The 27,840-nt window shown below is 40.7% G+C and overlaps 1 protein-coding gene across 3 annotated transcripts in view; it reads left to right on the plus strand.

Moving 5' to 3' along the window:
- Positions 1-835: 835 nt before the first annotated feature.
- Positions 836-27,840, plus strand: part of ncanb (neurocan b) — a 175,786-nt gene continuing 148,781 nt past the window's right edge. For 2 of the 3 annotated variants that reach the window (XM_076880011.1, XM_004554883.3), the window contains exon 1: positions 836-1,145. The gene's annotated coding sequence lies outside the window, so the exon portion shown is untranslated. Of the gene's footprint in view, positions 1,152-27,840 lie in introns of all 3 variants that reach the window. The other variant, XM_076880012.1, reaches the window with a different exon arrangement.

Consider the following 27,840-nt stretch of genomic DNA (forward strand, 5'->3'; position numbering starts at 1 on the left):
GGGATCATTATTCTTTAACAAAGCAGTGGGTCTTTCAAACTGCCCGTGAATGTATACAAGCACCACTTTTGCAAACTCTTTCAAATGACCGTTTTTATTTTTATTATTTCACAAGCACCACAGTAATTATGCTAATGTTAAACTCCCACCGCGCAGACTTTACAGTGCAGGGTAGAAAGCCAGTAAGCCTCGCTATATGTCCATGTCAGATTCGCTCTTATGTGAAAAATGTTGATTCAACGTTTGCCGCTTAGGCCTGCCAACTAAATCCTTGGCAATTTGGGCATTAATCCAATTTGATAGCCTAAGCTCGCTCCATTGCAAGTAAATCTCAGGTTGAGGTCACTGCTACGCTGCCAAACAAGGTAATTCTTTCCCTAAAGTCATTAATTACAGCGCTCAGACAAAGGCCAAACGGGATTGTGGGGGCCTACAGTAGGACAGAGATGCCAAATCACGTCTTAAACTAAACCCTCTCCCTCCCCGACTGTCATAAATTCCTTGAACAGATAATGACTAATGGATTTGTGATTGTTGTGTGCCTGGGTTTATTACAAGCAACCACACGTCTTGTCAGGCGGTCTACATGCGTTACATTAGATGGTTTTCAAGAGATGCTCGAAGTACAAACTTCTGATCTTTATATCAACCTTAACACTAAAGGCTCCCCCCCCCCCCCCCCCCCCCCCCCCCCAACACTCTTACACACACTCACACATCATCCTCCTCCCCTTCGTTCCGCACACCCAACCACCAGCACCCCCCAATCTTCGTTCATCCCTCTCTCCTGCTATTTGAATAGAGAGCCTGCGGAGCACTCTTTTGTTCAGTAGCGCTCAGCTGCTGGAGAGGTGAGCACCACTCTGGCTGGCGCTCATCCACTCATCGCTGCTGCTGATTCGACAAGTCCCCGAAAGACGCAAGGACACGTCTCTGCATCCAGGCGCACTGCACACGAAACGACACAGACCCTGTCTCCCTGTCTGACAGAAATTCCTCGGACTCGCGGGGCTTTTACGCGTCTCTTGGATGGTTCAGCTTCCCTGACTGTGGCGCTACCACCTGCACTGTATCACACAGACGCTCCTGTAAAGCTGCGGCATCGCTCTACATTCCTGTAGACGGGACCTGACTTGATCTGAAAGGTGAAGGCGAGTAGTCTTGTGTGTTTTTGCATATCTATTTATTTATGAATTTGTCTGACTGTATTATAAAATTAAGTCAATTTAACATTATTTTAATTCCACGAAACGAAATGGGTGTTTCACGAATTTTGTTCACTTAAAGTCGATCATCATTTGGAAATGTCCTTGTCGGTACTATTCAAAGACAAAGATATGTGGCTGTTACCAAAAGAAATGTGCTTTATATCGCAAAAGTGTGTAGTCTTTGCAAGCATGCGATTCACTGCTTGAAGCTAGTTACTGCTTCCATAAGGCTATTTTTCAATTAATCCTTTTAGGTTTTGCTGTGTTGGTGATTTAGTTTTAATAAGACTCCAAAATGCACTTTGACAAAAGTTAAGCGATTTTGCTTTTTTCTGTCTGTTTGAATTACGTCGTAATTGTCCAATTATGCAGCATCTGTTGAAAAGTAATAAATGTAGCAAAGCGTCGCTCCCTCTTATTTTCTCCTTTGAGGCTGCTTATGTTCAAAAGGATGTTTGACAGCGCCGGTTACTGTACGATTTGGATCTGTATGACCATGAGCTCACTTCTTTGTAGTGAAAATCCCATTTTCTTCTCCTTTGGTAAGCCTTCAGGTGAGGCAGATGGGGACAGAGGGAGCTTTTGGAGTGGGTGTAAGTCGATAGGCAGCGCAGGCAGGGCTGTCAGCGCTGTCAGCGAAGCAAAGGAGGGAAACCTGAGACATTATCTTGGATGGCACTTGTACTCCACCTAAAGGGTCTCTCAATTATTTCTACTGAAGAAAGGCTGGCATCTGGCAGAAGGAGCTCTAGGTCACAAACTGACTGAAAAGGAGGAGGTCCAGCCCAGCCTGCATGCCACGGTTCAGTCCTGTGTGGACATGGCTTTCATTTGCCTGTGTAGCAGCGAGGAGTGTTTTTTGTGGATGAAAAAGAAAGTAAAGTTTTGTTTCATTTTTCATGTTTGTCAGAGAATGGCAATGGAGCTGGAGTGAGGTTGCTCATGACCCCCTGGGAAATTAAGCAGAAATTCAGCCAAACTGTTTGTGAAATGGTTACTAGCCTCCCTCCCTCCCTTTTCTCACTCTCGCTGGGTTCTTATTCTGTCTTATAATTGTGTGTCTCAGGTATTTGCATACATGTGCACACATTCACTCAGCCAGCCAACCTAGAATTTGTCTAAGCAGTCTTCAGCCAAACAGATTATGCACCATTTTTATCTGATATTCCATCTCTCCAAATCTCCCACAACTACACAAATCTTTTGAATCTGTTTGGGCTTAGCATTGGCAATGTGATCCTTGATACTCCAGGTCTGCAAACTGACCAGCCTCATTTTCATTCTGTGACTGATTGTAGATAAAACATTCTCCTCTCACTGGTTGGGCAGCCATGTGTAGGTCTTTGTCTATCTGATAAGTGTGTGTGTGTGTGTGTGTGTGTGTGTGTGTGTGTGTGTGTGTGTGTGTGTGTGTGTGTGTGTGTGTGTGTGTGTGTGTGTACATTTATGGCCACCGATGCTTCCAGTTGCTGAGTTTTGCTGTTGGATGATATGGGCATCATCAGCTCCTGTTGCACTATTAGTATCTGGCTGCACATTAAACTGCTGTTTAAGTCCCTCTGCTTCTTTCTGCCTTGTCCACTCATGCATATTGCAGAAGGTTTCTGTGTTTGTCTTTGTGTCTCTTTCTCTTGCCCTGCACTGTTTGGACTCTCACTCATCACTCTTGCACTGGATCGCAGGCTCTACTGTTAGCGCTATTGTTCTCAGAAGAGGTATTCTTTTTCTGTGGCATTGCCAGTTCACTGCCCCCATTTTCACATTTTCTGTGTGATGAGGCATTACAATGGATGAACAATATTCCTTTAGAGAGTGGTTCATCGCTTCTTAGTGGCTCCTCTCCAACTGCGGTCAAGGCCAAAAGCAGTTCGGAAATGTTGTCATCACATCTCATGAGCATGGACAGAAAAGCAAGACAGAACGAAAGAGGAAAGAGAGAAAGAAAGAAAGAGAATGAAGAAGGGATGTAACAGACTGTGGGAGTTTTACAGCATTATCTGCTCTTTGCATGAGGTTGCGTTGTCACATATTTCAATAATGTGTCTTTTCTGGTTGGCTGCACTCAGCTTAGTGCAGACACTTGTAGCGGAAGACGTGAATGGGCCAGAATTCAATTTTGCACTTGAGTAGTGTCCAAGCAAGTAAATTGGAAACTGTGAATTTTTACAGAGATTTCGCAAATGTAAGACATTAATATTCCTACAATGAACCTTCTGCTATGCTTAAAACAAACAAAGCCGCCCTGGCACAGGATGAAACAAGGGAAAGCTGCCAAGCAACTGCACAATATCAGTACAGAAGATCTCTGGGCTTGAGTTAGACTGTTTGACTGGCAAAGGCCTCCAGCTTGAAATCCTGTAGTTGGAAGAGTGTGGCGCTATGAATCAGCTGTGATCCTGCTGTGTGTAATTTTACAGTGGGAAGGAACATTTATTAATATGTTTTTTCTTTTGTGTGTTTTCGATAAAGGTTCAGAGCTGTAGGCTCACAACGTATGTTACAAATGGGGGTAGTTTTTTTTCCCCCCATGGTGGGAGAAGGGCCAGGAGGGATACTGGAAGACTCCTGCAGTGAGAGACTAATTTACACACTTACAGTACATAACCTGGATCCAATTAGGCAGTGAAAACACTCACAGCAGCCTACGCGCATATTCAATTCTGTTTGTATAAATGATCATGAGAGTGTGCGCTTGCTATTGTCTGTTCAAGTTACACGTGTGTCGCAGCAGAACCCTGAGCACACACGACCATAGATCACATTTTAGGCCAGGATCCACTTGGCACCTCTGTTCCCCCAGCCCCAGGGTCATTTCATTGGTTTAATGAATGCTGTACCTTTGCTCGCTGGACGACGTCAGTCTCCTTGATAGACAGCTCTGGGTCCCTCCATTCCTCCAACCTGACACCACCAAGCAGATGGAGCGGAGCCTAAGTGGGCTGCTGCTAGCTTTGCCTTGGCTAATAATATAATAGCCTGGCATTAACCATGTTGAACTAGCCACTGTGCGTAGCGCCAAGCAAATGAGCAGCGCAGCTGGGCCATCATGGCAAGTGGCAGAGCAGACAAAGCCCAGGAGGCACAGAGGCAGAAAAAAAGGTAGTTTAGCACAATCCCTCCAGACGCAGCTTGTGAATATTCATCAGTCAACCTCTCCATCCCCACCTCCCCAAATCCAGCGCTCTCACCAAATGTATTATTCAAAAGAAGCATTTTCACTATTAAATACTATAAATAAGTAATGACATCTGGTAACAGTTTTTGTCTGCTGAATTAATGACAGGAGCACAGTTGAGTATCTTCCAGTGATTGGAGAAATTATTCCTGAAGGTGGATTTTTGTTAAGCCTTCCTTTCCCCTTTGTCTTGCCAGTTCAGTGTGTTGCCTCTTTTGTTAAACTCATTTGGCACATCAGTAAATCTGAATTGGCCCATGTCTCTATCATTCACCTTCTAAAACACCCAAGAGGAGAAGCAAATACTAAGAAGCTGCTTATTTTACCATTATGTCTGCATTTCCTTGCCTGAGCTAATCTTCGGAAAATGAAAAGCTCCCTGTTGGCTCTTTCTGTGGTTTCAGCACTGGACAGCGCCTGAAGAATTGCCTGTTTTGTCTACCTCATTGTTTTTCTTTCCTGCCTAACAAAAACTCAACAGGGTTCCCACATCTTCACGCACATAGTGTACAACTGAAAGACGTCTTACTGAAGGATATCAGCTATAAAATGCTGGAATTATTGTTGTACAGACTGTATCTGTCAGACTCTGATGAGCTGGTAAACAGGGAGTGCTTGGAAAGCCTACAGATGGTCAATGTTTTCCACTCATGTGTGCTCCATTTCCCAAAGGAGAAACCCACATTTTTGTTGTATGTGACAACAAAAGTGTTCGATTTTAATCTGTAGCGGTACAGAGGAGTCCCCTGGATCTGCTCGTTGATTTCCAGACAGGAAGATCATAACTAAAGTTTGAGAAACACAAGACATAAGTGGGGAGAACAATAAGAAGGACGTCTTGTTACCAAGAGTGATTTCTGTCTGTCTTCCTCTACTTTAGCCTGCCGCCTGGATTCTACACAGTGGGGCTATTTATGAAGCCGAGGCACCAGTATGATACTTATAAAGCCCTCCTCGCTAATAACAGATCTAGCTCTGGGGTTCCTGAAACCAATCACAGGGATTTATGGGAGAGAATTGGAAAGTAGTAAAATTAATTTTATTCAGAACCTTTGCACCCAGGTTAAGCTTATCCATGCACGCTGCTGCCAGGTGGGGAGCACATTATTCTAGTTCTGCAGCTGTTGATATTGGTTAGCACTTTTGAGCCACACAAAATAAGACACAATGTGATTTTCCCTGCTTGGTGTTATTCACGCAAATGTTGAAAAACTATTATGTTCAGTAGTCCTTAGTGCATGATTTCTGGAAAATTATTTGGCTTCAGAAGGTTTCTTGTTGGTTTATTTTGTCATTGTAAAAAAAATAATAAATCAGTTCTGCTTTTTATTCTGTTCCCCATCCAGGAAAAAATAGGTTTCTGTAACCCTCCTGTCTGTCTCCCTAGAGGCAAAGAACTGTGAATCATATTTTTCTTAAAGGTTTTTATTGTTGTGGTAATATTGGCTTTTACTCTTGTTCACAGTTCTTCTGATGAAGCAGCTCTGCTCATTTTAATGAATCCAGACGCTCTCACAAATTAGATTAAAATATAACCGTCTTGGACTATGACAATCACATAAAAGTCACTCTAAAAATATAGTCTAAACTTTAATATGTAAATCTACTCTGACAGAAAGACCAAACCAAGCCTTCTTATGTTGTGTTTTATAGGGTGTGATCAAAAATTCAGAGAACAGGTCCATAAAAGTCAAAAGCCTTACCTGATTTAAAGTTGTCCGATTTCAGATTCAAGGTCATCTTTTTCAGGCATGTCCAGGGAGCCTTGAGTGTGGCTTCTATCATTAGCGTCTTACTGGAAGTCCTGTTCTGAGCACTTGCACTGTGCACTCTGCAATTTCTCTGCAGACCTCCACAGAGATTAAACGTCATTCATCTTGTGCTTCAAACTAATCCACATTTTGTGTGGAGGATCATGCTGGTAACGAGACCTGGGTTTCCATCCATGAACAAGTAGTTTTAAGTGAAAGACTATGCTTTCCAAGCCAGAGGGCACGTGTGTCATGTGTGACACGACAACCTCTCTGTTTGTCATAGTGTTTATCATGAATTATCATGATAACACTGTAAACATGGAGTTCCGATCTAATGTTTTGAGGTGTCTGAGGGAGAATGTTCAACTTAAAAATAAAAAATGTCTCTTTCTTGAGAATGTCCTGGTCTTGCCCTGGTCCCAGATAGTTAATAACCTAATGTATTTTGCACTTGTGGGGAAAACCAGAGATTAAACCATTTTAGAAAAGCATAAGAAGTGCTCCAAACAGAGAGCACTTTTGCCTCACAGCAAAAAAGATCCTTGATTCCAATGTGTTAATCACTGAATTGCTTCAAAAGAAATTTTTGAAGATATGTGAAGGGCTACATTCACGGTCACATTTAAATCAGGTAATCTCCTTCAAAAAGTATTTTTATTAATCACACTTCATATGTTATGTCATATAAGTAAGATGTGACAGAAAAACCCTGCTGGCACAAATATGTTTATAAGATTTGTATGTATATACAGTGGGGCAAAAAAGTATTTAGTCAGCCACCGATTGTGCAAGTTCCCCCGCTTAAAATGATGACAGAGGTCAGTAATTTGCACCAGAGGTACACTTCAACTGTGAGAGACAGAATGTGAAAAAAAAATCCATGAATTCACATGGTAGGATTTGTAAAGAATTTATTCCTAAATTAGGGTGGAAAATAAGTATTTGGTCACCTCAAACAAGGAAAATCTCTGGCTCTCACAGACCTGTAACGTCTTCTGTAAGAAGCTTTTCTGTCCCCCACTTGTTACCTGTATGAATGGCACCTGTTTGAACTCATCATCTGTATAAAAGACACCTGTCCACAGCCTCAAACAGTCAGACTCCAAACTCCGCCATGGCCAAGACCAAAGAGCTTTCGAAGGACACCAGGAAAAGTATTGTAGACCTGCACCAGACTGGGAAGACTGAATCTACAATAGGCAAGCAGCTTGGTGTGAAAAAATCAACTGTGGGAGCAATCATCAGAAAATGGAAGACATACAAGACCACTGATAATCTCCCTCGATCTGGGGCTCCACGCAAGATCTCATCCCGTGGGGTCAAAATGATCATGAGAACGGTGAGCAAAGATCCCAGAACCACACGGGGGGACCTGGTGAATGACCTGCAGAGAGCAGGGACCAAAGTAACAAAGGTCACCATCAGTAACACACTACAACGGCAGGGAATCAAATCCCGCAGTGCCAGACGTGTTCCGCTGCTGAAGCCAGTGCATGTCCAGGCCCGTCTGAAGTTTGCCAGAGAGCACATGGATGATACAGCAGAGGATTGGGAGAATGTCATGTGGTCAGATGAAACCAAAGTAGAACTTTTTGGTATAAACTCAACTCGTCGTGTTTGGAGGAAGAAGAATACTGAGTTGCATCCCAAGAACACCATACCTACTGTGAAGCATGGGGGTGGAAACATCATGCTATGGGGCTGTTTTTCTGCCAAGGGGACAGGACGACTGATCCGTGTTAAGGACAGAATGAATGGGGCCATGTATCGTGAGATTTTGAGCCAAAACCTCCTTCCATCAGGGAGAACTTTGAAGATGAAACGAGGCTGGGTCTTCCAAAATGACAATGATCCAAAACACACCGCCCGGGCAACAAAGGAGTGGCTCCGTAAGAAGCATTTGAAAGTCCTGGAGTGGCCTAGCCAGTCTCCAGACCTCAACCCCATAGAAAATCTGTGGCGGGAGTTGAAAGTTCGTGTTGCTCGGCGACAGCCCCAAAACATCACTGCTCTCGAGAAGATCTGCATGGAGGAATGGGCCAAAATACCAGCTACTGTGTGTGCAAACCTGGTAAAGACCTATAGTAAATGTTTGACCTCTGTTATTGCCAACAAAGGTTATGTTACAAAGTATTGAGTTGTATTTTTGTTATTGACCAAATACTTATTTTCCACCCTGATTTACGAATAAATTCTTTACAAATCCTACCATGTGGATTCATGGATTTTTTTTTCACATTCTGTCTCTCACAGTTGAAGTGTACCTCTGGTGCAAATTACTGACCTCTGTCATCATTTTAGGTGGGGGAACTTGCACAATCGGTGGCTGACTAAATACTTTTTTGCCCCACTGTACACACTTGATCTTATCTATGTTTCAAACCAATAATCTTCTCACAAGCTCTGGCCACTAAAGTTAACTTCAGGTTGGTGCAATTAGAGGCTTATCAAAGTCAGTAGGATTGTTTTAAAGGGAACATAAATTTCCATACAATATGTTATAATTCATGTAATAGATGCTGAGATATCTAAGTCTCAACCAAACTGGTGTATGCTGAAATCAGCATTCACCTGCTGAGTGGCTAAAACCTGCAAAGATTTGTGTGCACCAGTTGGCTCGTAAAGTACTCTTTAAAAACTAAAACTATCAAGGAACATTCAGAGAGATATGAGACAGACGGGGATATAGATACAGATAAATGGGGAAACAGTCAGTGTGAGCAGCAGCAGCTGGCCAACTTCCAGGCCTCACCAGGTGGATTTAGTCAATTGTGTCCAAAGTCAGCCTACAGGTGACTCTTGGATTTGTCGTCCATGACGGTTTACCCACCGACATGAGAAAATCTGCTCCTGGAGAGGTTTGGACCTGTCTGTATTACAGCTGTATCCAAGCACTCCTGTGTACGTGTGTGTGTGTGTGTGTGTGTGTGTGTGTGTGTGTGTGTGTGTGTGTGTGTGTGTGTGTGTGTGTGTGTGTGTGTGTGTGCGCGCACATAGCTCAGTGGGATCCATGGATATGCTGAGCTAAACAGAATGTGCCAGAGGATTAGAAAGTAGGTGAAAAGGTCAAACCAAGAGCTACCTTCATGTGGTCAGGGTTCATCTTCTTGGCATTCACCACAACACATCTATTCTGCTAATTTGTTTGTTATCTGTTTTTACAAGTTATCTCATAACCATATATGATAGTAAAATTATAACATCTAACATGAGAGGAGGATGTTAGTGAAGCTAATGTCCATTATGGACAGCACCTCTCACTCCCTTGCAGGAGACTATGGAGGCACCGAGCAGCTCCATCAGCAGTAGGCGTTACAGCCACGCCATCGCAGGTCCTTCATCACGACAGCAGTCACATTGTACAGTGCACACAAGTGTACAGAAACCGGCTATAATTTACCTGTATATATTATCATTTTCACTGCACTTTAAGTAAATGTGAAAAATTCTCTGTAATTGGATTTACTGCATAAAGCAACAATTTGTAAATAATACTAATGACTCTTTTTTTTATTTGTACACTATTTTTCTAATCTATTTGTTTTTCTAGTTTTTATTTTTCTAATATATCTCTAATTCACTTCCTCTTGCTGACCCTTGTGCTGCTGTAATATTGTGTGAATTTCCCCAGGGTGGGATTAATAAAGTCTTTGTCTATGTCTAAGTCAGTGTCAGATTCCAGGGTGATATTTCACATCTTCTCTGTTTCTTTCGTTGGTGCTGAACGAAATGCTGGAGAAACCAACCTAATATTGAATTTGCAATGCAGATAACGGGTCAGATGTCTTGCCAGTAGAGTTCGTAGTTATTTGGCAGTTCTTAATAAGATTGCCAATGCTCCACCAAAGTGGCTTTTACACTGAGCTATGACGCATGCTGCCTTCAAAGCCCTGAGGTATTAGAGTCGATGGTAGAAGTGATGGTGGGGGTAGCGGCAACTGTGCATGTGTGTGGGTAAGGAAGTCAGGGGGTTAAACCTTTGGTCAAGGACTGTGGCTAATAGGAGTGGACAATACAGTGTCAAAATTATATCATGATATTTCAAATAAATATGTAGAAAGAATTACTAAATAAAGCTTTATCAGCAATTGCAGCCCGCAGGATTTAGTAGTGCAAGCAAAATGAATGGCGTTTTCCATCCTATAGTGCAATAGTAGTGACACAGCATAAGTCATATGTAAGTAAAAAGCTGCTTAGGCAGTGCCTTCCCTGGAAATTTTATGTATGCACTATATTGTGACATCATAACATTGAATTTGAAAAATATTTTCTACCTGGGATGTACCAGTTACTTAAATCCCTCCTTTTCCCACCATAACACTATTTAGGAATTTTGCATCCACCATTTGCTCTTCTTCTAATATGAAATTCGGTTGAGTCATTCACTTACTTTTTGGTTGCACATCACCTGCTGCTCATATCTCCTCCTTCACAGCTTGGTTGTAATTGATGACGTTTTTGTTTTTTGCCTGTGTGGTGAAACAGATTAGTTTCCACTTTTAACAGTTTCCTTCATATTTTGCAAAGTATCAAACTTTGTTGGAGGTCTGACCTCTTGTATCCCAGCCACTTCCTGTTATTGAAGTAGCTCCCTTTTTTAGGTACTTGGATTTTAGGTAATTGGATGCTGAAATGCTGGACTCGCTCTTAGGCATGTTTGGGCTTGTGTTGTTGTTGTGGATAGTAGGGAACATAACGCATGGCATTACTATATCACTGAAAGCATAATACTGTTTATACAGTAAGTGTACGGTATGAGGAGGTGGCATTTGGACTCCTGGTTTAGAGGAACTGATTTAATCAATTTTTTGGGAAGAGAAGAACTCATTTTCCCAGTGTTCGTGGGATTGCTAGCAAGATCACAGCTTGTTTAAAGAACAATTTTCAATTCAAATAGCTTTTCCTGTTTATTTTTCCAAAGCACTGATCAAACAAAGAAATAAAATCTCTGTTGTCTGCTGTCCAAATCATGACGAAACCAAGTTACTCACCGGGTCATCCAATTTGTCACACTACATGTGGAGGTCCATTTTTGTGGTTGCAAATTTTAATGTACAAGGCTGTTAAACAATTACCGAGTTGCGGCTTTGCACAGACTCTCTGCAGGCCAATTCCCCTCAGCGCTTAGAGTAGCTTTTCAGTTCTGCTCTGGCAAATTCAAAATGAGCTGCTGGGGTGCATACCAGTACTGTTTTGTAATTAACTGTCACACTGCTAAATTAATAGAGAAGAAAATAAAGCATGGAAAATGCAGAAAATGAAGAGCCCTTGCTGCAGTCACTCAATCTTTAGTCAGACAGGAATTACATTAATCAGCCGTTTTTCTTTATGTCAAAGTGTAAATCTTCAACCCCAACATCTGGTTTCTCTGTCATTGAGGCTTCCTACATCCCTGCCTCTTGCATCCAACAAAAAGCCACATTCAGTTTGTGCCCCTTATGTTCTCTCCCCATCCACTCTTTCTGGGATTTTTTCCCCACAGCTGTAATTAAAGGGGCTGTCTCTCTGACTTTCTAACTGTCCTAATAATTACACATTGGCGCAGAAGTGCTGGAGCCCTCCGGATTGCTCCTGGACCTCTTTGATAAATTTGGCAACTGCTCCCAGAGCTGTTGCTGGGGCACCTCTAGTGACTGTGAATGCCCGTGACTTGGTGGATCTGTGTGTGATAGAAAGGTTGGTGTGAGATCACTGCCACTGTATCCCCAAGCGTTCAGTTCTCTGCAGAGATTGATTGGGGTTGCTGTTTGTGATGGACCCTTCTGTGTGCACTCTTGTTTGCACTGCAAAGGGGTTTCTGCAGCTGCACTGAGGACTGTGTGTGATTATGTGCACACATTCATTACCAGATCATCCGCATTTTAGTCTGACTCTTCTTATCTGTTTTGACTTGCTCCAGCCGTTACATTGGAGTCCATTGGCTTCGTGGATAGCAGCCAGGAAAACGGTGCATAATAATTGTAGTAAAATGTCTCTTCTCACTGGTGTCCTCTTTTTGCTTTAATGTGTGTTGGGACATATGGTTTCATAATGCTTGACTATCCAAATGCCTGCCACCCCCTCCCGTGGTCAGAAGCACACATGCAAACCCTCTAGACAAAGAAAAACACAGAGATTCTCTTTGCTCACCTCAGGTATTTGAGGCCAAGCTCTAATTGGACCTTGTCTTAGTCTGACCTTCATTGTTTTCACAGAGAAAAGATCGCAGAGAGACATTCCTCTCCTCTCCATGTCAAACTATCAGGCTCAACAGTAAGGAGGCATGTTAAAGCAACCTTTAGCTGCCACCCAAAGCTTCTCCAAAAGGGTCAGCGCTGTCTGAAGCTTTGGAGTTTATTTCTTAGCACTCTCCTCGGTAGGTAGTCAGTGTGTGTGTGTGTGTGTGTGTGCCTTTTGATTGTTATATGCACATTTTGTGTGTGTCTTGCCTGCGACTGCAACAAGACAAGCACCCAAGAATTGCAAGTTTCAAATAGTGAGTCGGCTTTCGAGTTCGTGATGTGATTTACCACTGAGCCATTAGCAGTCAAGCTGGGTATGCTTCAGGTGTTCTCAGAGGGAATGGGAAAAGAAATACTCCCCACTGCACTGCACACTGATTTTAAAAGCTCCCTTGTGATTTATTAGGAAAACATTTCTTTAGACCACCCGCAATCACTTCACTGCCTTAGAACGTATAGATGCAGAGTGTGCACACAATCGCAAGCTCGCATGCTGAAGTAGCAGGAGAGCAATTTGGGGCGGATTTTAAGTGGCCATTGGAGATTCACAGTAAATCACTAGATTTTCTCTTCTCTGAGCTCTAAATGTCCTGTCATCGTAGTGCTTTGGTAGGTGCTTTACAGAGCTGCTTGTGCCAATATCTACATGTTTTTGCTGTCTACTCCCACTTGGGGTACGGCAATATATCATATAACCTTTAATGTGAGCTACTCTTGTTTTCGTTTGTGCTCCCCCGTCGATCCTTTAGCTTTTGCTGTGCTGTGGAGAAGACAGATGTCTTAATGTTCATTAATTTCTTTGCAGTGGTGAGAAACTGAAAAGTCAAAATTGTTCACTGTTTCTGCTTTTCATTCATTCCACAATAATCTTTCGGTCTTTGTTTCTTTTATCTTCTTTGTCTTTATTGTTACTCCTGCTATGATTGTTCCCTTTCCAAGTTTTAGACCAACTGCCATTTCAGCCAGTGGGTAGCATCAGCACTGCTGGGTAATACTCCAAGCACGTGTCTGTTAAGATGCTACCAGAACCAATTCTTACAATAACTTTTTTCTAAATTTCAGCATTCAGAATTGTTTTTTTAATTACTGTTTTTTGTACTGTAGGTGACATTAGCAGTGTACATACCAAGTCTGCAGTTCCTCCAGAGCTGTTGGGGGCAGCATAAGTTTACAGGTGTTCTTGTCTGACTTTACATCCTGAAGAAGGAGGAAATTTGCAAATCAGGGATAAGCTGGATTGGCTTGTGTTACTGCAAAATTGGGCTGACTGAATACCAAGTAAATACAGGGCCAGTATAATAGATACCCCCCCCCCCCAAAAAAAAACAAAACAAAAAACAAACAAACAAACAAACAAACAAACAAACAAACAAACAAACAAAAAACAAAACAAAACAAAAAACTTTTAATTTGTAAAGACAGCTTATGTAAGAGACAGTGGTGTGTCTCCTGAAAAAATAACAATAACAATAACTAGGTTTAACACAAAAGGGTTATTATATCTGGATATCTTCATACTTCATGTTTATGTATGGTTTTCAGTTCCAATAATATAATTCATTTAACAAATGTCAGTGCGCTAAATATATTATGTGAATTTCTGAATGTGTTTTATAATCAGTGTGCTGAAGTACCAATTATGATGACTAATAACGCTTTGAAAATTACCTTTGATTAATGCAGATCTGACATGAGTCATGACTGAATCATCATTTTCACCACTATATGAGCTACCTGGTTATTCTTTGCTTCTCTTAAAGGACTTTGCTAGTGGGCAGATGAACCCAGTCGGGTCGACCTGGGTTTATCTGAAAGATTCCCTCAGATTTTCTTCACTCCAGCAAAAAAAAATTTTTTTATTTTTAAAAAGTTCCAAAGTTTTCATGTTTTTTCGTATATTTCTATAAATTGGTTTTGCTACCTCAGTAGAGAATTTCTTTCTGCATCGTTTGGGAAATTTTCTTATACAGCTGCAACATATCTCCACGTGATGCTCCTTTTTTTCACTCACTGAAGCTTGCATCTGTCTGCTTAGTGCAACTGAGTCACATGGAGATAGCAAAACACAGCCGAGGACGGGGAGGGGGTGCTTGCATAAGGGAAGTTTGCACAGACATGTGTACTGTTTGATGAAATGGGAACAACGTACTGAACATAGCTGAGAGAAACAAACGAAAGCATTGATCCTATCGTGCTAGCATCAATCTGACACCAGTTCAATGTTGGTATTGAGACTATCAGAAATACTACACATGGACTCTCAGAATAGCTCTGCCTGGATGTCATTCATATCCCAAAATACAAGTTACCATTTCGTTGGAGGCAGAGGGCATTGCCATTGTGAAATCATGCATGATTCCTAAGTTAAAAGGTTTTTAATGGATAATGTTTTATCAACCAATGGAAGCCTATCCAGGAACCATGTAATGTTAACATTTTATGGCTTTCCATCACCGTCTCATTGATTTTGAATGGTTAAACATTTAAAACTTTTTACTGAAGGAGTTTATCAAAGTCAAAGTAAACTTTATTGTCATCTCTGCTATATACAGTACAGTATATATAGAGACGAGACGACAAGGCTCCGGTTCCATTCAGTGCAAAAAACAACAATAAATCTAATTGTAAGAAATAAATATACTCTTTAAGACTAAGGTAAGGGGAGTCAATATGCACTTAAACTAAAAAGGATCAGTCACAGTCTAGCTTTACAATTTACAACTGAGATTTAAAGTGACCTTGAAGTGGTTTAAAGAACATGGGATAATATGATTCTTTATATTTCATTCTGGTAAAAGAATTGGTTATTGAGTAATGTGTAATTCTACTTGTACGAGTATCAGCTGGTATTTCTGGTATCATTCCCAGTCTTTGTAGTCTCTACATTGCTAACACTTTATTACAGGCATTGTAAATGAAATAAATAGTAAGGCTTTTTTAAAACTGTTGACACATAATCAAATTATAATTAATAATGTTTACTGATTTGCTTATGACATAAACATAGATTGACTCATGCTTACTATTTATAATTAATTATCATTTGATTGTTTACAAATGAAAGAAGTCTTATATAAACTTATATTTTATTAACTGCCAATGCACAATTTATGAACAATAGTTGTTATAACCTGCTACTGATTTCCCATAATCCTTTCCACATAGATGGAGAGCTAATGGATATTGTAAAGAATGTGTCTAACTGATTATGCATAATGTGTGTTGTGTTTAGTACGACTACTACAAACATATTACATCTCCACACAAGGAAATCATTGATTCTTTCTTCCTCCTGCTTTTTTTTTGCATCTCGCTGAATCAAGGTCACATTTGAACTTTAGCACGTTTAAGAGGCCAATCCTGCAATCACGCTTCCTGATTGGGGTGTTTATTCTCAATCAAGATCTCAGGAAGGCCAACATCTTTAACAGCCCATCATCACACCTCACAGCAATCACAGCATTTGTCATTTCTTGTCTATTACTACAAACACCCTTAATTGGCTGCTGTATCTCCCTGGACCACGCTGCCGCTACCGCTGCTGCTGATGAAGTCACTCAGGATTAATAGCCCTTTTTCATAATGCAGACTCTGAAATTAGCTCTGTAAATGAATTCTCAAGATTATGGCTTGGCTGCAGTTTTTGTTTTATTTGATTTTAAATTGTGTTTTTTTAAAAGGTCTTGCTCCAGTTCATTATGGGTTTTATGTTCCCCCTGACCTGGCTGACCTTAAGCTTTGGCCGAGCTCTGTTTTAAACTGCTTGCCTGTGTGCTGTCCAACACCAGTGTTTGTCCGAGCAGCTTTGCCTTTTCCTAAAGCCAGGAGCTCGGGCTGCTCATCTTGTCACTACCGTGGATCCAACTGCCAGCTCCTCAGGCCCCCAGTGACATCTGCTCTTTGCATTTGGCTGCCAGATAAATGAGGTGTTTGCTTTTCTTTGGCACATCAGTACCTTTTGGAAGGTCATTGAGGGTGATTTCACCAGGGAAAGTGAACACTGTTGATATTAAAGGACAAGTAGTTCTGAATGTGTTAGCCCATTAAACACAAATCATATACGCTATAGGTTACTGCCAGCCATTTCCCAAAGGCGACTAGGTATTTACATAAATTTCTTTGCTTTACCTATCCCACAGCAAAGTGAATATTTCTTGATGTTAGTAATCCATCAGGGTGAGCATTAAGTTCATGAAACCTCTTTGTGTCCAACCTCTTTTGTTCCATTTGTTGAAGGTTGCAGGCTGTAGATTTTGTAGCTACTGAAAACTACCAGAAATACAGTAGAATTCTCAATCCTCTCAAATTTATCAGAATGATTAATCCCCTACCCCTCTCACAAGTTTGTAGTCCCTTCCCACAGTAAAGTGAAGTTTTCAAGATCAAAAGAGCTTCTATTGGAGACTTCAGTTAAAAGAAAGGAAATGAAAAGCTTCTTCGATATCTGACCATTACTTTAAGTAACATGCAGTATTCACATTTCTCACCAGGCGTCAAGACCAGGCATTAGTGGCAGTTTGTTCATTCTGTCCCATTTAGGAAATGCTTTTACTGGTGAAAAAATTATACCCACAAACAGGAGCAGTCTAGTATTACCATTTTTGTGAATGTGTCAACGTTACACTCAAAACGCAGCTGATGAACAGCCTTGCAGAGCTGCTAGTATTTTAGAAAAGTATGTGCTTTTTGTTGTTTTTATATGACTGGGAAATGCATGATAGCAAGCTCTGACAGTCATACAAGCAAAGCCAAGGCAAAGTACAGGGTGTACTGGTTTAGGAAGAAGTTTAGAAAGAAGTTTAATGTGAAAGCACATGAGTGTTTAGTTTTAAAAGAAAAAGTCTTAAAAGAAAAAAAATCAGGATAGGATTCGAGATAGTTACCTTGATGTCTGATGAATGTCTTACAGACAAAAACATTTATTATTTAATGTATTATATTAATACAGTTATTACGGATTGTTATAGATAATGTGAATCTGTAATTCACGTTAAAAAAAACCCTCAAGCAGAGAACTTGAGCAACCCCAGACAAAGGTAGCATGTCTAAGTCTCCTTATGTACACAAAACATATCAAATTTAAAGCTGCAAATTTCTCATCTCTCCCTTTGACATGCCAGTGCTGCTACCATCCATTGTTGGCTGCTGTTTCAGCTCCTCTACCACCTCAACATCCACTCAGGCTCCATGTGAATAATTACTCATCATTCCCCAATTTTATATGTAACATATTTGCAGCGACACGCTTGGCACCTAGATGCCAAACTCTAATTATGTTCCTCTGCTGTAATCATTTCAACTGTAAGATGTCTGTCTAAACTATGCTTTTTGCTTTCTTTTGCTCATGTACTGCAGTTAGCTGGCATGCAGCATCGGTCTCTGGCTTCAGAAGTCAGATTCAAAGCTCCCAGAAAATTGAAAAGGAAAAGAAATGTGATATACAAAACCACAAACATGTTTAGAGGATATCTTTTCTGTTAATGGGTCAGACTGGTCGAAGCCCAGTGTATCCAGCTCACGAATCTGTCTCAAGGAATACACTAAATCTCTTTATTATGCCAGTGCCTTCTGCCTGCACATCTTTCTCAGTAGGCAAATGTTTTGTATTCTTTTACTTCTCTCTACCACACCGATCCTCCGCTCATCCATTTATAGACAGCTCTGTATTTGCCCTCCCTCTTCTGATTCTTTCAAGTAAATCCTCCCATGATCATTTACTTAACATAGCTCCTACTCAGACCCCCCATCACTTCACCCAGCCTCTGCATGGAAATGTGCTTTGAATTAGCTTTGCCATGCCTTCTTCTTTAGAGCAAAGGTAAGCCACAGGAACAAGAGTGCGTCACACACACTCCGTGAAGCTTTAAATTCCCTCATACAGATCACCGTCACCTTTGATTAGCTTTGAATTTTCTCTTGTGTCTCATTTAGGACTTCTCTTTCCTCAGTGCTTTTTGTGGCCACTGTGTAACATGTAAATCTTCCTTCCTTGATCTCAAACCTCGGTTTGCAGCCAGCTTCCACTATGACTCATTTTGCTGGAGTGCCTACTTTTATGTTCACTGTCATTAATTATACAGTACCTACGTAAGTACCGTGCATAATTATCTCACAGCCTCAACATGGAAATGTCTTGTTGCTGTTCCTGTTCCATTTGTCAAGATGCAAAACAAAATGTTATAAAGAAAGACACTTGTGTTATTTACCTCTTATGCACTGTAAATGAATGAAATTACACAAGAAAATGATGTAGTAAAAATAGTTCCTTAACTTCAAAAGGCACTTTTCCCAAAATCTAAATATTTTTCATTCTTTTAGATCTTATTTCTCTATAAATATTATTGTCGCAACATATATTGCATCTTTCCACTAGTTTTCACAGTCTTTTACCACTGTCTATAACTCAGACAAGTAGTATTTTCATTGCCCGACAGCATGGCACATCCCACCTCTTTGACTTTTTCTTTTGTCAGGTTATAGAGATTCATCTTGTAGCTGTCAGAATGAATGAGGTGAAACATATGTTTGAGGTAGAAAATGTCCAGTCCGTATCTGGACAATCTTTTCCATATAAATATTATATTTAAAGGATGAAAAAAATATTGCTCTAAAAGTTTTACTTAGGGAGTAAGAGAAACATCAAAAGAAATAACTGCCAAAAGACTCCTGAGTCCAGGGCATCACTACAAATTCACTTAACATGCTTAGTATAGTTGAAGGACTAGTGTGGTGTTTTGGAAAATACACCTGAGGTGGCTGCTTGCAGGTTAGATGAGAATACTGATTAGGATACAGTCAATTAGACTGGAAGAAGGTTGCACCTGATATTTTGTTTCCAGGTACAGGTAAACACATTCTGGCAACCCACTGGTTAGTCCGCCACAAAAACACCGATGACACATGTGGGATGGTTGAAGAGTCCAGGCTCAGTTATGTAGGTAATCTTCTGATGTATTTGCCACCACTTCATATCTTAAATAATGCTCACTGGTAGCTTCTTCAATGATGTGTCTCAAAGTTGTACTAAGTTACTTAACTGAATGTTATTTCACCTCTAATTGCTACAAGCTTCTAAATTTCATTTAGGACTTCAAGTTCTGTCCAAACAAATGAAGCATGAGGACTTTGAAATGCTAAATAATCATTTTTTAGCTCTTACAACCACAGCGGCTTAAACTTGGGTGGCCAAGAGAACCTGGACTGCAAAGGGACTGCATGTGGAAACTGGAAAGCTTCAGGTGTCTCCACATATCTAGTGTAGCCATATGTTTAATCTGTTTATAATGATTAAACTAAATATGATTCAACCCAAGGATACTGATGATTGACATGAGCAGGTGGTAAATACATTAGAGGATTACCCAGGCAACTGTAGCCTGGAATGCCCACTAGCTATAAGTGGTCAGCAACAAAATAATGGGCATAGAGCAAATCCCACATATACTTAATTTTTTTAACTCTTCGGATTGAGCCGGAATACGTTTTTAGTTCTGTCTCCTGACAAATACAGGTTAGTAGGAAACACCCTCAAAGAGCAGCATGAAATTACATGTATCCAACAATAATGACTCATATGATGCAATTCGTGCATAATTTACATTTCTACTGTGCTTATTTCACGGTTACAACATCCACCTGCTTCTCAGAGTTACTCTTTTTGAGAGAAATTCATCCACCTATGAAACAGGATTTCTGTTCTGACACTACTCTGATGGGATTAGCGCTGTTCAAATGTGCAAAATACTCAATTTATCAAGAAGCCAACAACTGGGAATCATGTGAAATTAGAAATGAAATGCTGTCTCTCATATAAACCTGTACCAAATAAAGACTTGGATCTCTTTCTGCAAATAGGGTGCATAAAGACCTAGCCACTATTTGAGCATTTACAGTATTTATGGGGCACATGTAGTATAAGATACATAAACCTTGTGATTGAAATTCTGAAGATGTTATAGTCTTCCTTGTCATTTGTTGCACAAGCCTATTGGCATCACACTTTCTTCTCTTCCTTCCACCTGTGCCTCTCAACATTGCAACACTTTGGCTTTCTCTCAGTCAGCTGTTATGATATGTTGTGACACTTTCCCCTCAAGTAATTGTGTGTGAAGGAGATGTCGCTGAACTTGAACTGCTATCACGGCCATATTACTCCCACCAAAAGCAGAAGAATACAGTAGCTTTGTTTCTTTGTAACTTTACCTCCCCTTTGACTTAATCTTTTCACCACTTTTCATTCACCAGGCGGTGGGTCAAAACCATCAACGGAGAAGTAAAAAAAGAAAAAGAAAAAAGGGAACAAAAAAGGAGGAAAATGGGAAAATGTAGAAATGGTTATTTGCAACGAGATTTTGAGGAACTGCTGAGTTCACCCCACAATCAAATATAAATGTTTTCCCTCTGAGTGGTAGTGCCAGATTTACATTTAGATTGTTTTAGCGTGAGATGTACAGCATTGGAGATATCGTCTTTTTAAATGTTGGTGCTCCCTCTGATATGTAGTAGAGCTAACTGGCAGCAATGTCAGTGCACCAAAAGTCATGTTTTGTGTTCCTCAAAAAAAGAAAAAAATCCACAAATGTTGTTACGTTAGCTTCATGAACTATTACTGTGAAAACTATAAAGTGTGAAAAGAAGCTCATGCTAACACAAGCGTGGCAATGCTAAACTTCTGCACAAAGACAGAAGACAATGTTGCTGAGCTTTTAATTTTTGGGTACTTGAGCAATACAAAGCAAGGGGACTTAGTTTCATTATAATCAAGGCAAGGCAGACACCTCTATAGCTGAGAATCCAAAAACTGGGCAATACACATCAATACAGGCGAATGGAAAATACATACTTTTAATTTTCAGTTATCGAAAGAAAATCATGTTAGAGAATAATTATAGAATAATTGAAGATGTGGAGCAGCTATTAAAATCAAATGTGTCCCTAAGCTGCCAGTGCTGTATCCTGAGGAAGACAGGTAATGGGCGGCGGTCGGGGGGATGAGAGGCATCCGCTGCTTGAACAGTTGGCTACACTGACAGGACAGCATCCATCAGGGCTTCATGGATGACGGCAAGTTACCAGGTACGAGCCCAGAGAGAGTGAAAGAGCTGGCCGCATTGACAAACACACATTCACAAATCTTATCCCAATATTTACCCATCATTGCTTGTGAAATATGAAATGTGGGTTGTTTATCCTGAAGGTAATAACCAACCATGTCCGTAATTTGCCTCAGTTGGTGTAGAGGGAACTATTATTTGATGCATGACTCCACCTCGGAATTGCAGATCATGCCTATGAAGTCCCACTACAGTGGTAATGCAGGAGGACAGCTGAGAGCCTGTGGCTGTGTGTGGTCGTGATGAGATGTGTAATTATCCAAAGCAGCCTGACAAAGTGCTGCAGGTGCATGAGAGATGAAAGGAAATGAGCCAGGAGAGAGGTCAGGCAAAGAGGAGAGGAGTAGTTATTGTAGCCTGCAAAATTCAAGGTTGATCCAGTTTGGTGAAGTCATGCAATGATATATTGTTTTTTAGTCTTTATGTCAGTGAATTCAATACTCTCTTGCTACGTGCTCGAGTCAAAGCATTTCTCATTCAGTCTGGAAATACAGTGCTTTGATAACCACTGCTGAGGATGACTATCAAGGCTACAGTATGAATCAGGTACTTTGTTTGCACTGCCAAGAGTCCAGGTGGAAGAGGTGGAGGTTAACATCACCGATCAGGGTAATTAATTGCTCCAATTTAGTCATTAAGTGTTGAGCTGGAACCGATAGCTGACACCTGCAGGGTCTCTGAGAGAGTCACAAAGAGAAATGATAGGGGGAACTGGAACAGTGGGATGGAGGGACAGGAGAAAGGTAGTGACTGTATCGTTTTAAAAATAAAGGGAAGTATATAAGCTAAAAATGAATGCAAATGACCTATTCTCGTAAATTGAGTGATATTACTACAAGAAACCTGTATTGATTTGTTATGTAGCTCATTTTGGCTGCAGTTTAAAATTCAGTGGCAGTTCATAGGTGTGTGTGTGTGTGTGTGTGTGTGTGTGTGTGTGTGTGTGTGTGTGTGTGTGTGTGTGTGTGTGTGTGTGTGTGTGTGTGTGTGTGTGTGTGGGTCTGTGGGTCTGTGGGTCTGTGGCCACTGAGGTAAATTCTGACAGGCCCCTGGTGTGACACCTTCACTGGTTCTGCTTCTGCCAAGACACTCATCAGTGATCCCACGGAGAGGGAGGAACAGAGCAGAAAATTGGAAGGCAAGAGAGAAAGAAAAAAGTTAGAGGAGAGGCAGAAATGTGTACAAAAGAAAATCTAGGCAAAGAGAACAAATGGAAAAAAGTTTAAAAAAAAAAAAAAAGATGGCGTAGCTATTAATCTGCAGAAAGACTTTTAGAATAGCACAAAAAATACATATAATTTTAGGCTTCTGAAAAAGTGCAATTATAAAATGAGACTTTCCTGATTGGAATCTTGATTTAAATTCAGCTCAAGTAAAAAAAATACTTAAACTCTGTAAAATCTGCTTCCCAAATAGTTATAATAAAGCCACAATAGAGGCCACATAACATTCCCTGTAATTTTACCTAGGTCATTGTGGTTAAACGGTACAAAAACAAAAGGTTGCAAAGACTGAAATTCTCACATGAAATCCACTGAACTCTAATTAAGTTTTGTTTTGTTGCAAGCACATCTAAACGGAAACGTTTCAATAAGATAACCACAATTTGTGGCTTAAGCTCATTTTTACAATGGAGACCAAAGTGGTATGGATGTTCTCATTAGATTGTGAGAAACAAAAGCAATAATTTCTCACAAATTCAGACTATTCTTTGAGTTGTTGCGTAAAGCATTTGGGTAAAGAAATACAGATAGAGAAAGAGCAATGGGAATTAAGCACCCAGTGAGTGGGGTGTCATCCAGAAAAGGCTTTCCATCCCTGTCTGTTCTGTACAAGTAGGTTTTCGTGCAACAGATGGTCCAAGCAAAGCTAGCCAGCCACTTTTTACCTCAACTTTTAAATAATTTCTCACTCTTACAGTCTTTTCCTCTACTTCCCAAGTTGCCTTGACCTTTTCTTCATCGCTTTCTTATTCCTCCCTCGCTTTCAAAATGCTTCTAGAGCTCCTTCACCTGCTTTCATTGTCTTCAGCAGTGCCTGCTCTGTAAATCCAGTGTTTCTTCTTGGGTTCCAGTGCTGAGTAATTACAGCACAGGCTGGAGGAGGTTACGTTTGCCACACCAGCACTCTTTTTCTCTGATATTCAAATGAGCTTTTGCGTCCTCATTTGTCATCTGTTCGATGTTGCGTGCACGCGCGTGTGCTTACATGTTTGTGTACGTTGCGTCTCATCTCTTATTTAGTGTATCCCACGGGAACGTCGGTGAGGTGAGAAATTAGAAACGGGGCTGATTAATTCCTGGAAAAAAGGAATTAAAGGGTTCTTCCCTGCCATCCTCTTTGTGGAGGAGCTGGGATTTACCTGCAGTGTGATTGAAGGTGGCTGCTCTGCGCTGCCACTGTCATTAATAATCACCAGCCTTCAGAAAGATTCATGCTGCCATGTGCTAGTTGGTTCAAAACACTTAGCCATTACACATGACACCGAGGGCTTGATAAATGACAGGCTAATAGCTCTCCATTCCAGCACCAAAGCTGTGGGACAACAATAAGAACCATTAAGCTTTTATCAAAAAGATTACAAGAACAGGTTACAATTCAACAAAAGTGGCAGCTTGTCAGAAAACTGAACAAAAATGAATGACTGTAATGGAAAATTAGTACAGCTTGGTTTATTCTCTATTTGTTTGGCTGGTATTGTAATAAATTTTAAAAAGAATCAGAGGCTGTGCATTTCTCGTTTGGGGCCTGTGTGCTTGGAATGAATATTACTGGGGAGAACACAGGCGCTGTTGACTCATAAGCAAGAAGCATCTTTCTGATGGAATGGCTTTGCTTCTGTGATGCTCTCATTTAGTCAGCTCACAGAGTAAAACCTTTAAAGCCCCCCTACTCCACTTCTTCTTCTCATGTACAGGGAAAAATATAATAAATGTGATCAAATTTACAGGTTGCTAACAGTGTTCTCTCCTGTAAAGCAGGTTAATTTGTCTCCAATAAAGAAGCAGTCGGAGCAAAATCGCTTTATTACTTTAGATTCAGGATGGAGTGCCTTAGTTTTTTTTGTGTTTGACTTTTTTCTGAAGGTGTATTCAGCGGAGATGAATAAGCACTTCATGGCTGGCTCTAATTTTCCCTGGTCAAGTGTTAGGCTGCAGGTACTAATCAGTTTCATTACACTAACTGAGGTGATAAGGCCTCTTGGGAAATTGGAAAAGGAGTGTTTAGCGCTGCAGCACAGCCTTTTACCTAGCCCGAACTCTTCATGTGTTGCATGCAAAATGAAAAAGCAACACAAATGACAGCATGTTACACTTTTAAAAAATTACATATTAGTAACGGCCTCAAGGATATAACTGAAACAACCACCTGTAGTGTAAGAGAAATACAATGGCACTTATATATTGGAGGGCATAAAGTATTTCCATGCTTAAATTTTGCAGGTTGCACGGGAAGCTTTTGGGATCCAAAGTCTGTCAATTACTGACAAAAACGTGATAGAACTGAACTGATCAAAGGCTGTCCTGATGTAGTCTGGCCTCTTTGTTCCTTTCTCAAGGGATGGGGGAAGGGGTTGTATTGATGCTCTGCTGCGACTTCACATTCAAAAGGCTTCTCTCCAGACCAGAAAGCAAACAGAAATTCAATGCATATGCTGAAGACCAACGCACATGCACAGTCACAGACATACAGTATTCGTACAGATTGACTCACCCGAGCATGAGAATGGCTAGCGACAATTTGTCACATCAGAGCTACGCGCCTGTACAGGTGCACGGTCTGCCCCAAACTGCGTTAGAATGATATCATATGTTTTCCTGTCGCCCTCCCAGAGAGACCTGCCTGACCAGAAAGATGATCGCCACGCCTGAGATTAATTCTGGTTTTTGCTGCTAATTATTTTATGCCTTCGTTTGAACTGTCTGATGAAATCCAATTATCAGGCAGTCTGTGTAGCTTACAAGATTGGGGCGGCGACGAGGGGAGGGGAGAAATTGGAGGGCTGGGAGAGAAACAGGGACAGGGGAAACACTGTCTGCTTGTGAGATATGAAGAACCTCACAGAGCAATCCTTTATATACGATGCTTTTAAACGCTTGTTTACTTTGAAATGGTGACTGTGTTTCTTTTTGCTTTTCAAATCACCAAATAGGCAAAAGGCTTCAAGCAATAGTTTGTCTGGCTGGAGCTGGTTAGCTTGGATTAGCTTAGCCTCTGTAATTGGGGTGAAACACTAGCATGGGCTCTGTTTAACAACATCAAATATCTATCTACTAACACCTCTAAAGGTCACTAATTAAGACACTGTCTTTTTTTACACAAAAACTGAGGAATAGCACCAGCAGCCCCACAGATTAAGTAACAAGCTAACAAAATTAAGGCTTTGGAGATCTTTGTAGTATAAATCTAGAACTATTTCTTGAGAAAAACGGGTACACAAGAGAAAAGATGGAGTCAAATGGACAGGAAGTCTCCAGATATCTTCATTGTTGACGAAGAACTTAAATGACAACAGGAGTATCGACTTTGCAGCAGGGAGTGACATGTTGCTCATGTTAAAATCGACTTGTCTGTATGTAGGATAAGTGAGCCTAACAACAAATAGCCTAAAACTAACAATCAAGTGAACCTTAAATTGAACTACACACCTCTGAGAAATGTCAATTTGTGTTGCCTAGCTGGTTCTGCTTTATGCAGCTCATGGGTTAAATCTGTGTTCTGCTGCATGCTCAGTGTCCCGCTCTTTCACATCCACTCACATGTTCTGAAATTGGTTGTCATGCTTGGACGTGGAGGGCTGCTGGTAGCCACTTTATTCCAAGACAGCCAGGAGCAGGGCTAGAGCAGACACCAGATAAATAGGTAAATAAACCTCTGCCTTAGGCAGGTATCATCAATTTTGATTCTCCCAAATGAGTGTGCCTGAGAATCGATATACCTAGGGGATCCTGGTCCATCTCCATCTCAAACCGAGAACTCGTGCTTGGACTTAGACCGCACTGTGGCACTTTGCAATAAAGCCTGAAATAAGCCAGACTGCACCATCGCCTCTTGCTTTCTATCGCTCTTTTCCATCCTCAGTCGTTCTACTTTTTTACAGAGTTGCCCAAACTTTCCATTCTTCTCTTCATCTCCCATGGCTTCACTCCCACCAGTGCCTCACACCTTCCTCAACCTGCTTGTTTACACGTTAACAGCAATTATACTCCTTTGCCACGCTTAAAGAAAGACTGGAGACATCTGTACATTTCTACAACTCATTAACACTTCTGCATGTGACTTTTTAATGCATTTAAGAGCAGTGAAGCTACTCCCACTATTATGTGCCTGCTTCATTTCACCTTGCATTTTACACCCCACCCCCCACACAGAATTTCCTTTCTTAGTGCTTTGAGTATTTGATTTTTTTCCCCCCCCCTTTCTATTCTCACACTTCGATTCTTCCGCCTCACACAGTTATCACAGCTCAGTGTCTTTCTCCTTCATGCGGTTTCTTTTCTTACACTCTCTGTCTACCCTGTCAAAATCAGGTTCCCTTCATGGCCCGAGTATGCTCCAATTCCAATTTCTGCTCAATTTATTCACTGTACTTTTCATCTTGTCTTGGTCTCTCAGTTTTTTTTTTTAAACCTCCATTTTTTCCCCAGTTTCTTTCCATGTTATTTCCTATATATCCGCTATCTGGTACAATTTGTCAGAGCTGATTCATTGTCAGAATCTTATCAGCAATCTCATTGTCACTCTTCTATATTTCAGTTGCCTATAAGACTTCGGACTTGTTAATCAGCCCTTTTTCTTTCAGTCGCACTTCAATTTTAGACTGAGATTAACACAACTTCACGTTTCTAGTCCTGAACATTTTTAGTCACATCTCACTGCTCTTATTAACTGTACTCATTTATTTGTCTAAAAAATTAAGAATTTTCTTCTAGGGGCTATAGCTTTTAGATCAGAGTTGTAGAATGTGGATGTATTTTTAGTGCAGATTTTACTGCAAACTCTTAAAACTAATGATGAACAAAACCCACTTTATTGCATTTTATTTTAAGAAGCACCACAAAAAGATTAAATTGGATCATCGGTATGCTGTTTCATTCAGCAGTCACAGACATTACTCATTAAAATCATTCACAAATGGTGGGTGTATTCTTAAACACACAATCTTTTTTATGTTTTTTGCAGCTCATTAGCTTCACGTCCTTGTTTTTGCCTGAATGTAGTGTTTTAATAGTTTCAGTTTGTCATCAGTCCTGCCATGATATTTTCTGTTTTCCATTTCTCATGTGGCATACTCTCTCAATGCCCGACTTCCTCTAGTGATGCCATAACATCAAAGGTATGGCTTAAATTCAAATTTTCTGTCACAAA

This window comes from Maylandia zebra, linkage group LG23 (genome assembly GCF_041146795.1).
Source record: "Maylandia zebra isolate NMK-2024a linkage group LG23, Mzebra_GT3a, whole genome shotgun sequence".
NCBI classification, from domain to species: domain Eukaryota; kingdom Metazoa; phylum Chordata; class Actinopteri; order Cichliformes; family Cichlidae; genus Maylandia; species Maylandia zebra.